At 43.7% G+C, this 15,880-nt stretch overlaps 1 protein-coding gene across 8 annotated transcripts in view; it reads right to left on the bottom strand.

Moving 5' to 3' along the window:
- ERC2 (ELKS/RAB6-interacting/CAST family member 2) overlaps window positions 1-15,880 on the bottom strand; it is a 2,157,515-nt gene that overhangs the window by 187,139 nt on the left and 1,954,496 nt on the right. The window lies entirely within an intron of this gene.

Consider the following 15,880-nt stretch of genomic DNA (forward strand, 5'->3'; position numbering starts at 1 on the left):
GGAACTAGACAATTTATTGAGGCAGTGTGCCCCCGTTACCAAATACCATCTAGGTTCCACTTCTCTAGGCAGGCGATACCGAGAATGTACACGGACGTCAGAAAAAGACTCACCAGTGTCCTAAAAAATGCAGTTGTACCCAATGTCCACTTAACCACGGACATGTGGACAAGTGGAGCAGGGCAGGGTCAGGACTATATGACTGTGACAGCCCACTGGGTAGATGTATGGACTCCCGCCGCAAGAACAGCAGCGGCGGCACCAGTAGCAGCATCTCGCAAACGCCAACTCTTTCCTAGGCAGGCTACGCTTTGTATCACCGCTTTCCAGAATACGCACACAGCTGAAAACCTCTTACGGCAACTGAGGAAGATCATCGCGGAATGGCTTACCCCAATTGGACTCTCCTGTGGATTTGTGGCATCGGACAACGCCAGCAATATTGTGTGTGCATTAAATATGGGCAAATTCCAGCACGTCCCATGTTTTGCACATACCTTGAATTTGGTGGTGCAGAATTTTTTAAAAAACGACAGGGGTGTGCAAGAGATGCTGTCGGTGGCCAGAAGAATTGCGGGACACTTTCGGCGTACAGGCACCACGTACAGAAGACTGGAGCACCACCAAAAACTACTGAACCTGCCCTGCCATCATCTGAAGCAAGAAGTGGTAACGAGGTGGAATTCAACCCTCTATATGCTTCAGAGGTTGGAGGAGCAGCAAAAGGCCATTCAAGCCTATACAATTGAGCACGATATAGGAGATGGAATGCACCTGTCTCAAGTGCAGTGGAGAATGATTTCAACGTTGTGCAAGGTTCTGATGCCCTTTGAACTTGCCACACGTGAAGTCAGTTCAGACACTGCCAGCCTGAGTCAGGTCATTCCCCTCATCAGGCTTTTGCAGAAGAAGCTGGAGGCATTGAAGAAGGAGCTAACACGGAGCGATTCCGCTAGGCATGTGGGACTTGTGGATGCAGCCCTTAATTCGCTTAACAAGGATTCACGGGTGGTCAATCTGTTGAAATCAGAGCACTACATTTTGGCCACCGTGCTCGATCCTAGATTTAAAGCCTACCTTGGATCTCTCTTTCCGGCAGACACAGGTCTGCTGGGGTTGAAAGACCTGCTGGTGACAAAATTGTCAAGTCAAGCGGAACGCGACCTGTCAACATCTCCTCCTTCACATTCTCCCGCAACTGGGGGTGCGAGGAAAAGGCTCAGAATTCCGAGCCCACCCGCTGGCGGTGATGCAGGGCAGTCTGGAGCGACTGCTGATGCTGACATCTGGTCCGGACTGAAGGACCTGACAACGATTACGGACATGTCGTCTACTGTCACTGCATAGGATTCTCTCAACATTGATAGAATGGTGGAGGATTATATGAGTGACCGCATCCAAGTAGGCACGTCACACAGTCCGTACTTATACTGGCAGGAAAAAGAGGCAATTTGGAGGCCCTTGCACAAACTGGCTTTATTCTACCTAAGTTGCCCTCCCACAAGTGTGTACTCCGAAAGAGTGTTTAGTGCCGCCGCTCACCTTGTCAGCAATCGGCGTACGAGGTTACATCCAGAAAATGTGGAGAAGATGATGTTCATTAAAATGAATTATAATCAATTCCTCCGCGGAGACATTGACCAGCAGCAATTGCCTCCACAAAGTACACAGGGAGCTGAGATGGTGGATTCCAGTGGGGACGAATTGATAATCTGTGAGGAGGGGGATGTACACGGTGATATATCGGAGGGTGAAGATGAGGTGGACATCTTGCCTCTGTAGAGCCAGTTTGTGCAAGGAGAGATTAATTGCTTCTTTTTTGGGGGGGGTCCAAACCAACCCGTCATATCAGTCACAGTCGTGTGGCAGACCCTGTCACTGAAATGATGGGTTGGTTAAAGTGTGCATGTCCTGTTTTGTTTATACAACATAAGGGTGGGTGGGAGGGCCCAAGGATAATTCCATCTTGCACCTCTTTTTTCTTTTCTTTTTCTTTGCATCATGTGCTGATTGGGGAGGGTTTTTTGGAAGGGACATCCTGCGTGACACTGCAGTGCCACTCCTAGATGGGCCCGGTGTTTGTGTCGGCCACTAGGGTCGCTAATCTTACTCACACAGCTACCTCATTGCGCCTCTTTTTTTCTTTGCGTCATGTGCTGATTGGGGAGGGTTTTTTGGAAGGGACATCCTGCGTGACACTGCAGTGCCACTCCTAGATGTGCCCGGTGTTTGTGTCGGCCACTAGGGTCGCTAATCTTACTCACACAGTCAGCTACCTCATTGCGCCTCTTTTTTTCTTTGCATCATGTGCTGTTTGGGGAGGGTTTTTTGGAAGGGCCATCCTGCGTGACACTGCAGTGCCACTCCTAGATGGGCCCGGTGTTTGTGTCGGCCACTAGGGTCGCTAATCTTACTCACACAGCTACCTCATTGCGCCTCTTTTTTTCTTTGCGTCATGTGCTGTTTGGGGAGGGTTTTTTGGAAGGGACATCCTGCGTGACACTGCAGTGCCACTCCTAGATGGGCCCGGTGTTTGTGTCGGCCACTAGGGTCGCTTATCTTACTCACACAGCGACCTCGGTGCAAATTTTAGGACTAAAAATAATATTGTGAGGTGTGAGGTATTCAGAATAGACTGAAAATGAGTGTAAATTATGGTTTTTGAGGTTAATAATACTTTGGGATCAAAATGACCCCCAAATTCTATGATTTAAGCTGTTTTTTAGTGTTTTTGGAAAAAAACACCCGAATCCAAAACACACCCGAATCCGACAAAAATAATTCGGTGAGGTTTTGCCAAAACGCGTTCGAACCCAAAACACGGCCGCGGAACCGAACCCAAAACCAAAACACAAAACCCGAAAAATTTCAGGCGCTCATCTCTAGTAAAGACTGTAAAAAAGATACCCCTCATATTAATTTATTTATGTATTCCGAATAATTATATTTACTTTTTAGGATATAAACCTATAAGTATTCAAAAGGCTAATGCAGTCACATTAACAGATATATGTCTAAATAAATACATTACAGACAAACTCTCGTGGTGACATATTTTATAATATAATTCCCTTGAATTGGGAAAAGAAAAAAGGCAGAGTGGATAATTATTAACTACAAAATGTTATGGTGTGGACAGCCACTCTCTAATAAATCAATTCACATATGTGTGAAATTACTCTCATGCGTCTCGAAGTGTCAACACAAAGTGCTGAAAAATCTAAGTTGTGCTTTGTGTATATCAGGACTAATACATCTCTTAAGACACAAGGGGTGTACTATGATTGGCCGGCGCTCTGAATCCCGGCGCCAGGATCCCATCCGCCAGAATGCCGGCAGTGGAGCGAGCGCAAAAGAGCCCCAGGGCCCCTTGTCATGGACACCCTAAGAGGGAGATTAGGTGTGGTATACTGGCGGTCGGGATCCTAGCGACGGTATGCTGAGCGTCGGCATCCCAGCAGCTGGTATATTGAGTGCTTCCCGCGCCGATATGCTGAGCACAGGGATCCCGACAGTCGGTATATCGAGTGCCTCCCGAAAATGGATGCATGAAGAGAGAGCCTAATGATCTTCTGAGTGCGTATGTGTAGGTATCATGGTGCTTCTCACATCTTCTCAAGACTTCTCAAGTCTCCCTTCTTAGCCAAAGAGTAGGCTAATTAGTCTTTTACCTTTGTTCCTTTGCCTATTACCTCTAAAGATCCTGAATTTAGTCTGGCAGAACCACTGGATGATCCTGGTCAACACATTGTGAAAGACAGATAAGATCTTAGGGGGTCATTCTGACCTGATCGCACGCTGCGGATTTTCGCAGCGCAGTGACCAGGTCAGAACTGCGCATGCGTTTGTGACACAATGCGCAGGTGCATCGTACGAGTGCAAACTGGATCGGCGCACAGCGATGGATTCTAGAACGAATACAGTCGCACGGGCGTTCACAAGGAGATTGACAGGAAGGAGGCGTTTCTGGTTGTCAACTGACCGTTTTCCGGGAGTGTTTGTAGAAACGCAGGTGTGTCCAGGGCGGGTGTCTGACGTCAATTCCGGGACTGAATAGGCAGAAGTGATTGCAGCGGCTAAGTTCTGAGCCACTCAGAAACTGCACAAATTGTGTTTGCATCTCTCGGCTGCAAAAGCTATCGCACCCTTGCACAGCAAATATACACTCCCCTGTGGGCGGCGACTATGCATTCGCAATGCTGCTATAACCAGCTAGCGAGCTATCAATTCAGAATGACCCCGTAAGTTCTCACTTTGGGGTAAATTTACTAAGATGGGAGTTCTATTTAAGATGTGATGTTGCCCATAGCAACTAGTGAGATTCCAAGTATTATCTTCTAGAAAATAAAGAAGTAGAATCTGAATGGTTTCTATGGGCAACATCCAATATTAAATAGAACTCTCATCTTAGTAAATTTACCCCTGTGAATCCATCTTAGCCTAACCTACCACTACCGTACACCAATTTTTCCAGGAAAGCAATGAAAAGGTATAAACATCTGACGCTCAATGCTTATATATATATATTTATATATATATATATATATATATATATATATATATATATATATATATATATATATAATACAGGGTTATTTCTTATGTGTTACATTTGTGTGTGAAGCTTTTCATATCATTCACCAGAGTGCACCTAGAACAAAAACTTCTCTGTTAAAGGCTGGCCAAAATAAGGGTTTACAAAAAAAATAAACAGTACATATAAAATAAAAAATCCGGTACTGTGCCTCCCATCGCAAATCCTCAATCTGCCTTGGTTGGATGCCAACATGGAGATCATAAGTATGAGTTGCACAGCCATATTGAACACAACAAGTTGCAGGTTAGTCATGGATAGAGGTTCTGAAGGAGTAGGGCCAGAGATTTTGTTTTTGTAGGGGGTGTTTTAACATTTGGAGTACATTAAATAAAAAAACAATATTAAATATAAATAATATTAATATAAAGATCTTGGAGCATTAAGGTGTATTTTCAAATTGAGAGTTTGTGTGTACTGTAAGGCATTGCCATCCAGTATACTTGGACCACTAGGGTGGCACAGTGGCCAATCCAGGGGTCCCAAACTTGTTCTTCCCCTCCCAGTCAGAAGGAGGCAATGGGGCATCAGTGTTATAGAGGGATATGTATCAAACCTTGGCGAGAGAGAAAGTACTAACCAATCAGCGTGTAACTGCCATTTTTCAGGATGTATTTGAAAATTTACAGTTAGAAGCTTTTTGGTTGGTACTTTATCTCTCTTCAATGTTTTATACATCTCCCCCAGTAGCGTCTTGCGCTGACAGTGTTTGAAAATTTGGGGATAGGGGCACACTGCACACCCCAAACCTCCAATTACTGTACGGCATAGGGGAATTGGCCTATTTTAGAAGATGCCTGAGACTGATCTCTCTCACAGCCTTGGGATGATGCTAAATTTGTGCCTGTTAAGTGGAGTGTGAAGGGCCATGTGAGGCAGGAAACACCCTTGGAAATTAATCACCCTCAAACCTCTACACACATTTTTATTACAATGACCTGGTTCTACAAAACGTAATTTAATTTATAGTCAGTTTTCACTGTATGTCCTTAACAAACCCTTCACCCCTCTAATTGTGCAAACGTATGGTCCATTACAAAGCTGGTCATGTTTGCTGTGCAAATCCATGCTCACCTTACAACCTCTCCAGTAGAGATCTAGGACTGCTTAAACAAAGTGTGGCAAACTGTGGGTCCAAAGCTGTATTTGTAACGAAGAGCAGGTTTTTTTTTCAAAATTATAGGCAATATGACAATTTATCTCGACTATTAAATTATTATTTTTTGTTTTAAGAACAAAATTGATGTTTAACAGATTTCAAAAATATTTACTAACTTGCAAGTTTTCAAAACAGGACATGTTGCCAATAGCAACTAACCACATTCTACTTATCATTTATCTACCGCCTTCTAGAAAATAATAGCTACAATCTGATTGGCTGCTATGGTCCCGCACTTCAGTAAATATACTCCTAGGTGTCAATTGTTTTGTTTATTGGTTTTGTGATTGTGGGAGAAAACCGGAGACCCCATAGGAAGCCCATGCAAGAATATACAAACTCCACACAGTTTGGGCCGTGAATCCAACCCAAGACCTCAGTGCTGTGATGCAGCTATGCTAACCATTACAACTGTGCGGTCCATGGACCAGATATAAAAAAAAAAATACAGTCGCTGCACAAGTAGCTGTATGATGTCACAGGATGAAATGGTTACCAGTACTGTGAACAAAATTTGGGAAAAAATTGATTTTACTTTGTGGTAGAGGACAGAAATGTAACATACAACAGTGCACACTCTGCGGGTATGTGGCATCAGAATTGTTGACAAGACTTTCCAGCGGAATCCGTTCAATCTTTCCCTACACTGACACTTTGTTTATTATCCCGGTGGTTTAAAAGGATATTTTAGAAACTCCTTGCTGGATATGAGCAAATCCTATATTGAAAAGGTTAAGGCCTGCAATGCTTTATGCACTGTATATACATACGCTGTAACATTTTCCAGTCACTAGCACAGTCTACCATCTCCACACATTCCTCGCTAAGCTGCAATGGCTAATTTAATATTTGCATGGCACTAGACTGACTTTTACACAATCGCTAGCTTCGCCAGGGGACGTGAAAATACAATTCGGAAGGTGATATACAGAGTTGGGAGATGAAAATTAAAGGAGCGAGAAAAGCCAGAGAAATTGGCAGGAATAATGCATTTACTATGTAAATGCAGCCTGGGGCTCTTTTTAGAAGGAAGAAGCTGAGCTGCCACAGAAGTTTCACGGTCCATACACAGAAAACCATTCCAAGTAAAGCAGAGAACTCAAACCTTGTGGACACACAAGGTCAGCAGCTGTGCTCCACGTCAACTATGGTCCAATACCTCCCCGTTAATGATATAAATGACAATACATTTTAAGCAATGAGAGTGAGAAGGGCTGGAAAAGAAATTGAGCTTTATTTAATTTCCTTTCTAAATCACAGCTTAAAACCCAAAGTGAAATATCTCTGCAAATTCCCCTGCTCGTGGCTGTTGATTCTCTTTGCTGGAACCAAAGACTTTAATTACCTGCAGAAGTCGTGTTTACCAGCGAGGAGCTCAGTGGAACAGTCAATCTGTCGTTTTCGTTTTTCAAAATATAAACCAGCACTAGCCCCTAGAATCGGCATTTATTGTGGATTTCAAAGCAGACTGTCCCATCTGATCTGTTCCATGCTGACTGCTGCTTTGCCATTCAACATTCTTGTGTTTAAAAGTTTTGCTGTAAAATGAGGAATTCACCTCATTGACAAGCCCGACCAAGGAACTCATTGGAACTAATGGTTAACCTCTTAGATTTTTATTGCTCCTACAAATACATGTATTGCCTCTAAATCACAAACAGCTGCACTGTACCTAATTACAAGAGAAACTGCAGGCTGGGCTGGAGGTTGGAGATTTTTTTTACCAAGTGTTGGAGAAGGGTTCAACCTATTAACGCTATTGTTCTTGGTTTATGTGATGCTTGTGCTATTTTAAGTTTTGGTTTTTTTGTTGTTGATTTTTTATGCTGTGTGAATGTACAGACAAGCAAACTAAAATAATTACTTGGTCTCTTAGCATAAGGTGTTATCATTATCGCTCAGATAATTTTAAATCCAACCAAGACACCTTTGTGACCTGCGGTTTGTTAGGGCCCTTGTCCCAGGCTGCCTTTTTAGATCCTAAAGGAGGACCATTATATAATAAGATTAGATTTATTATTTATTTATACATTAACAGATATTTATATTGCACACTCATTTGTTGGCAGCGCTTTTACAGAGAACATTTCAGTCGTTCACATCAGTCCCTGCCCCAGTGGAGCTTGCAATCTATATTCCCTAGACACACACACACACTTGGGTTCATTTTTTTTTTATCAGCAGCTAATTAACCTACCAGTATATGTTTGTAGTGTAGGAAAAAACCGGAGGGGATGTAGTTATGATCCCACCGTCGGTATGCTGACAGCCGGGATCCGGACCGCTGGTCACCCGTACCCAACCCAACTGGAGCACCAGGTAAAGCTCCATTCAAACACTTGGAGAATGTACAAACACCACACATATTGGCCATGATCTGGAATCGAAACGCATAGCCTCAGTGCGGTGCACAGTAACCAGGGCTGTTTCTAGCCAATATGGCTCCCAGTGCGAGATTTAAAAATGCGCCCCCCCATGACATAAAAAAACTGTGCCCCCCCCCCCCACACACATATAGATTAAAAAAAAAAACAACTTGCGCACGCACCCGGCAAGGGGGCATGGCCTCATCTAAATGGGTGTGGCCTCATTTAAATGGGCATGGCCTCGTCTGAAAAGACTACTTCACAATCCAGGTTTTGACCCTGCTCCAACAGATCACGACCACCACAGGAAAAAAAAATTCTACCATATTAAACCCCACACAGTAATGCCCCCTTCACCATGTTATGCCACACACCGCAATGCCCTTGATACATTAAATCCCCACACTACGGCAGGCAAGAGTCCCCATTTCACACATTACGACAGGTGTCCCCATTTTACACATTGAGAGAGAGAGAATACGTAGAGGCGATTACCGCTTTTCGGCCCGCCTCACCAGTCGCTCCTTGCGCCGGCCTTTCCCTCTTCCTAACTTGGATCCCCCTCTGTACTCCGCTTGGGGGGGGGGGGTTTCGCAGAGTGACGGGGTTGCGTTGTGACATTCCGTGAAACTCCGCTTCCCGATCGGGTTACTCGGGGGGAAATAGGAGGGGGAAGCAGGGAGCCACAATTAGTGCCGCGGCGGGTGCCCAGTGCGGTTGACTAAAGGGAAAATTTGTATTGTTGGTTACACATTGAAGAGGGGAAAAATAGAGGACCACCTGTAAAAATGGGGACATTTCATACAAACACACTAGCAATCATTATATAAAAAAGTATTTACATTTAGCAACGGCAACGATGGAGTCTGCTAATATTATGAACTAGCCAAGATGTTATTATCCATACGTTTGGGGACAGATTTGGTGATGGATCAAAAGTAGGATACTCATTTCAATAAACCCAAACTTAATAAATGTTGTTTATCAATTTCAAAAGTGTAAAAATTCTGTTTTGTGAACTGCACTTGCCATTTATGCTTGTACACCCTTGTGGCACAACAATGGGCATCGGTGTCGCATAATTCTGGGTACACAGTACACCCCTGCTCAAAACAATGCAACCTCACTCAGCGGCCACTGCTCCAGTTGCATATCTATAATGGGTATAAGAGGCCATGGGTCAAGGGTTGCCCTGTGCCACACGACCCTGCACTCAGGACAGGATTTATCAATATTTTCAGAAAGATGGCTTTAGCACAGGAGATAGCAAAGACTGGCACTTTCCAAAGGCATATGTAAAGGGACATCACAAAGTTATCAGAGGAATTATTTATTAAAAGAATCGCGACGGAGGAAAGTGTTCTACACTGTTAGAGCAATTAGGATGTGGAATTCCCTTGCCAGGGAAGGTGGTAATGGCGGACTCTGTAAATGGATTTAAAAAGGAATGGATACATTTCTGAATGAAAATGATATCCTAGGTTATAATATTTTAAATATCAACATGGTTAATCCAGGGGTTATATGAGTTATAGTAGTTAACTAGTCATCAAACATTATTCAGCGGGTATGTAGATTCATCACAACTTAATACAGGTTGAACACGATGGGCAATTTGGCTCTTTTCAACCTCAATTACTATGTTACTATCACTGAAAAAGATGGTGCCTCCAGACACAGGTATGGTAGGGCCTGCTGCACATGAGCCCTCCATCTCTTAAAAAGCTGCTCTGAAGAGCAAAGGGCAGAGCGGAGGCTTCTTCCACCAGCAGTACAATGATCAGGAGAGGCCCACACTATTCTCTTTCCAGATAAAAAGACACATTTCCAGAAGCAACTAACGAGAGCAAGAGTTGACTTACATGGTGAAATGCGTTGAAAGACCTTTAAGCTTCACTGGTGCAAAGCCAAGTTGTTTTGCAGTGTGCATCCAATGTACTTCAGAATTGATGCCCAGTTTATCTTAGTATTTGTGCTATTGTGCCACATCAATTTATATGCTTGTTACTATAACAAAGATAATTTTTGGGTTCTTTGATATAGTTGCTAATTATCAATTTACAATTGTTAAGTTTAACTGACCTAGTACAGCAAGTCTGTAAGGGATCAAAAACTAATCAGGAGTGAGGCTCTATCCAAATCTTTTTAAAATGATGGATTTATTTACATCTGATCTCAATGCTCTTCACAAAACACCCTTAGGGGGCTATTTATTCATTTTTGCAGAAAATCTTCTGAAGCCTACAATTTTTAGGGTATTTCCACATTAATTAAGTGTCCCAAATGTTTCAAGAGACTACTTATCATATACAGCAGGTTTCTATGGGTACTGCAAAACTGCAGAAGTTCTAAGAAGTTTAGCTTTTCAGAGAGTAGCCCTTGATACTGAACACCAATTTTAATGGCATTAGCAATTATAACCTATCGGTTACATTAACACAATTTTTTTCCAGAGAAGGATCCAATGTCTGCGTAAGTGCACTATGTCAGGCATAGCCAGATTAGGGTGGCGCAGGGGATACTGTACCCCCCAGCCAGAGCACAAGAGTTCTACCTCTTGTGCAGCAGCAGAACCAGGCAGCAATAATGCGAGCAGGACAATATTTAGTGCAGGCAGAGACACAAGAGGTTTCATGAGCTACCAACGAAGTTTCCCCAACCAGAGGAGAGACAGAAGGGATGAGAGAGCTGTAAGTGACCCAGGGATCACAGCTTCTCCTTCTCCCCGCCTGGGTGTCTGGGTCCTGAGTGACCTGTTATCTAATGAGAGTGCTTGGGTCTAGAGAGAGAGATGGAACCCTGATCGACTGTCTGCCAGGACATCGGAGAGGTAAGCCGCAAGGGAGTTAGGTTTAGGGTTAGGCTGCGAGAAGGGGGGGGGGGGTTAGGTTTAGGTTGCAGGGAAGGGGGGTTAGGTTTAGGCTGCAGGGAGGGAGGGTCAGGGATAGGTTGGGGGGGGAAGGGTTAGGTTTAGGCTGCAGGGAAGGAGGGTTAGGGATAGGTAGGGGAGAAGGGTTAGGTTTAGGCTGTTGTAAGGGAGGGTTAGGGGGTAAGGGGGAGAAGGGTAGCTTACTTCCCAATCCCTGCCAGAATTCTAAACAGTGGGATGCCTTGGTCGATAGTCTGACCGCCGGCATCCCGCCCACCAACTTTCAGCTCCAACCCCTCCCAACATGACCCATTCAAAGAGGGACAAAATGTTCTCTACCTGGACTTCCCTCTTAATTTAGGATTGCAATCACCTGTGTTGAAACACCTTTCTTATGAATTAAATAGTTCCACACAGGTGATGCCAATCATATAATAAGAGGGATGTCCAGATAGAGAACATTTTGACCCTCCTGGAACTGGTCATGATGGGAGATATGCACAGTCTAATACAGGTTGAGTATCCCATATCCAAATACGGAATATTCTGAAATACGGAATTTTTTGCGTTAAAGTGAGATAGTGTAACCTTTGTTTTCTGATGGCTCAATGTACACAAACTTTGTTTAATACACATATTAACAATATTGTATTAAAATTACCTTCAGGCTGTGTATATAAGGTGTATATGAAACACAAAAGCATTCTGTGCTTAGACTTAGGTCCCATCGCCATGATATCTCATTATGGTATGCACTTATTCCAAAATACGGAACAATCCGATATCCAAAATACTTCTGGACCCAAGCATTTTGTAAAAGGGATACACAACCTGTGTACATCCCCCCCACCCACACACTCCCTTCCCCAGGGCCCCCCTGTCTTAAGTGCACCGATCCCTACACCCCCCACTCCCAAGGCTTTATCCGGCCCTGAGCTCAGGCCGGTCCAAACCCAGAAGTAAAGCCATTGCATAACTGATCACTTTAATTTCTAAGCTTCACTAACACAAAATCTTATCAGAGTCCGTGTCCTGGCACCTCCGTAATGGGGGTGGTCTTCAGTTTGCCGGCGGGCGGGCTCCCGACGGCCAGCATACCGGTGTCAGAATACCGACCGCCGGCATATTGACAGCTTTTCTCCATCTTGGGGGTCCACGACCCCCCTGGAGGGAGAATAGATAGCGTGGCACGCGTAGCGCGCCACCGTCCCCGCAGAGTGGCAAGCGCAGCGAGCCCGCAAGGGGCTCATTTGCGCTTGCCCAGCTATTGGTATGATGGCGGTCGGGATTCCGGCGCCGGTATGCTGGCCGCCGGGAGCCCGACCGCCGGCATAACATACTACACCCCCCTAATGGTACATATAGCCGAGAAGATAGCATTCCATAGGGCCGCAATATGCAGCAACAAGGAATGCTAATTATCTTGCCAAAACTAAACCTATAATACCTAGGTCCATAATCTGAGCACCAAACAGAACGCTGCAGAGAACTGGGCCCTTCCAATCTCAGCATGAATCAATTGCATTCACCCACATATATCACCCATCACATAGAGCCAAATACAATTTTAATGTGGATATAAGTTCCAATAATAAGAGATTTTTGGAGGCTGGTAAAGTCTAGTGAGAGCTCCCCATACTGTACCTTATCTGAGTGCCAAAGGAAGGCTCATTTATTAAGCCAACGTCCCTTGGAAAGCACGACTAGCAGAATGAATGCAGCCTTTTCTTTGGTAACAAGTAGGTGAACACCCACAACCCACCCCTTACAATAATAAGACTTGCATGGACACAGGAGGAATCCCAGAAGATTTGCAACTTGTCTAATTGCTTTATTTCAGCCAAATGAAATGTTGTCTTTTCTGCTCTGTTAACCCTTGAAATAAACATTGCATAAATTGTGCTATATATACACACATATGGCAAAAATATAACCTGGGTTTGCCAGTAGCTTTAAATTGAAAACTGGATCATGATAAAGGTAAAAGAGTGGGGAGAAAAAAAAAATCTGCCCAGGTGTTTTCCAACGTCTGGTGGAAGCCGAGCACGAGTTCTGGAACGTGACACCAGGAGCACAAATACACTGAAAACAGAAGGCTGCCATTGTGCTAATGAAATGTGTTGGACACAACAGAAGACAATCTGTGATTCCTACACATTATTTCCATCTATAGAACAGAGTGACGCTGCTATCCAGACTGTATAGGGTCATGGCTGTGGTCAAATGCAAAATTCATTGACTATTTGCATCCTCGTGTTCCTAGATGAGTCAGGCCCATGGCAATTATTTGTGTCATAAGAAAAAGATTCTGACAGCATATTTTCTAATTTCCCTTATATTTTCCTAATGTAAATATGCATTAGAGGATGTTTGTATTAAAATACTCTTGTTATAGAACCTCAAGTTTCTATGATGGTGCTAATAAGACCTCTTGAAGAACTCGCCATTTAGCAGATTCCATTGTTACTTTTTCTCAGAATCCCTTTATCTTTTCCCAGAGTTCCCCAATCTTATTGAGAGAGGATCATTTTCACTTGGATGAGTGGCCTAAAGGCAAAAGATATATGCAACATAATTTTGGGGCATTGACAGCTCCAGAACATATCAATTAAATCAAGTAGGAATGAGGGTCATGCCTTACATAACATAAAATGGTCTAATTTATGCCTTCTCCTATGATAGGCACAATGGGGGTGATTCAGATGTGATTGGATTGTGTATCACTGATGCCTACTTGGAAGCAGCAATTATACACAGATATGGTAATGCAGCAGGAAGTGTCCGGTAGAAGTAGATGCGTCCTGCATGCATGTGTGATCCAGTGCTGCATCCGAGGATGCTGCATCAGATCACTTGCTATTCCATCGGCCACCTGGGAGAACTCAGAGTCATAAGAAGAAGACCCACGCCCACAAAACGGAAGTAACAAAGTTTCATTTTGTAAAAAGGTGGCCATCATCGTCCATTCCCCGCCTCCAAACGGCTGCAGACTATCAATCACTTAACTTCCAATGTCCATTGTTCCATGTGCAAGCAGAAAGCACTTTCAGATCCTTCTAATGGGAAAAAAACCGGTGAAAGCTTGCCCGTGGGCTACAATAGGCTAATGTCATCTGAAGATTTGCATTCCGGAGCTTGGTAAATCTGGCATCACAGCAGCCCCCATAAACCTATGGGCAGGCTGCAGCTAGCGGCGTGCAAGTAGTGCTATCCAGGGAACTAGGAGCAGCACCTCTGTTACCCCACGACACCTACATGTGGCTTGCAGGGTCCCTGGAATTGTACCTTGCACCCATTAGCATTACTGCAGAGTTGCTGGGAGGGACCATGGGATGTTCAGGCACACACCCTGCTGCTTGAAAAAAGGTACCAGCAGTGTTACTGCAGAGTTGCTTGGAGAGTCCAAAGCTACCCAAAGCATCCTGGTCTACCTTCCTAGTGCCGGTGGCCCCACCTGCTAGGTATGACCTAATGATGTTACAGGTTTGGGGGCAGGAGTGCCACTTATCTGGCCCTGCCTATGGGGGCTGTCGGAAATGCAGCAGATATGACAGATATCTACTGTGGTCCCTCCTTCTTACATTTTAGGGATCCTTAATATTTGCAGTTACCCACTGAAAACGTGTGTTTTCAGTTTATATTCCTCCAAATATACTTAATAGATATGCCACATAGACCTTCACAAAAGAAATACTAAATCAAGCTTATAGGCCTTTATAATGATGATGATGATTTTGTGCATGATTTTTGTATTGTACCTAATTTTTACTAGTGTAACGCAGGAGACAGTACAGAGAGCGTTCCTGACCACACTTATTACAGGAGTAGAAGTATATGTTATATTTCTCAGGGCCCCACTGCCACTAGTAATAAACAGCCCCATGAGTCAAGCTGCATGCTAGTGTAAAACCCAGAGCTAGATATGGTGGCATCGCAATAAAGAGAATTATACAGTACATTCCAGTTCTATAGGCCATGTAGATGTGTTCCTTCACACTGTAAAATCCATTAAATAAGCTGCTCACATTCAAAGTGACCTTAAAAAATAAAACCACTTTTAACACCCCCAACATGAAAATCTAATTGGTCTCATATTGCCCATCTTTACGCTAATGGGGCACACAGCAAGTGGAGTTTCATGATAAGGACTCAGGACGGGATCAGAAGTGTTTTTCTTGAGATTGAGACAAATGGAGAAGGATTTAGGTGGCTTTATCACTGGCAGCGCATCAGAGTTCCAATGAATCACTGCTTATTTAGTTCACAGCTTAATCTTCCTTGAGACAGATGAGATTTTGCTATTCTGTATCATACCATGAAGCCTGGGTCTCACTCCCTATATCTAGATCATGATTTGAAGAGATTGTAAAATTAGCCAAGTGTAACTTAAGTATATTTTAACAATCTGTTCCAAATATGAAGTAAAAACATATTTAGTCACATCTGTGTCGACATATACACTCTGTGTGCCAAATATTACAATAAACAAGATCTGACTATATACTGTATGTGAAATAGAAACAAATATGCAGTACGTTTCACGGGTAAAAAAAAAAATGTGAATAAAAGAGAAATTCTAAAATAAAGTGTCCTATGTTTACACTGCGAGTTAGGAAATAAATAATTCTTGCTCACTGGATGATAACGTTTCTTAAAAATAAATAAATTGGTATTTATCAAGTATTCTGTTTTTTAATTAAGTAGACCCCGATTTGCACGTCAGCCCGAATGCAGCCGCTCTAGTGATTTTTAGCATACTGCACAGGCATTGTGGGCTGCGATTCTGACTGAAATGGCTGGATGGGCGTTACTGGGTGGCAACTGGGTGATAATGTGGAAAATGTAGTAAGGGGGCATGTGATGCACATGGAGTTAGGGCCATAGAGACAGCC

The sequence above is a fragment of the Pseudophryne corroboree genome, chromosome 9 (genome assembly GCF_028390025.1).
Source record: "Pseudophryne corroboree isolate aPseCor3 chromosome 9, aPseCor3.hap2, whole genome shotgun sequence".
Lineage (NCBI taxonomy): Eukaryota > Metazoa > Chordata > Amphibia > Anura > Myobatrachidae > Pseudophryne > Pseudophryne corroboree.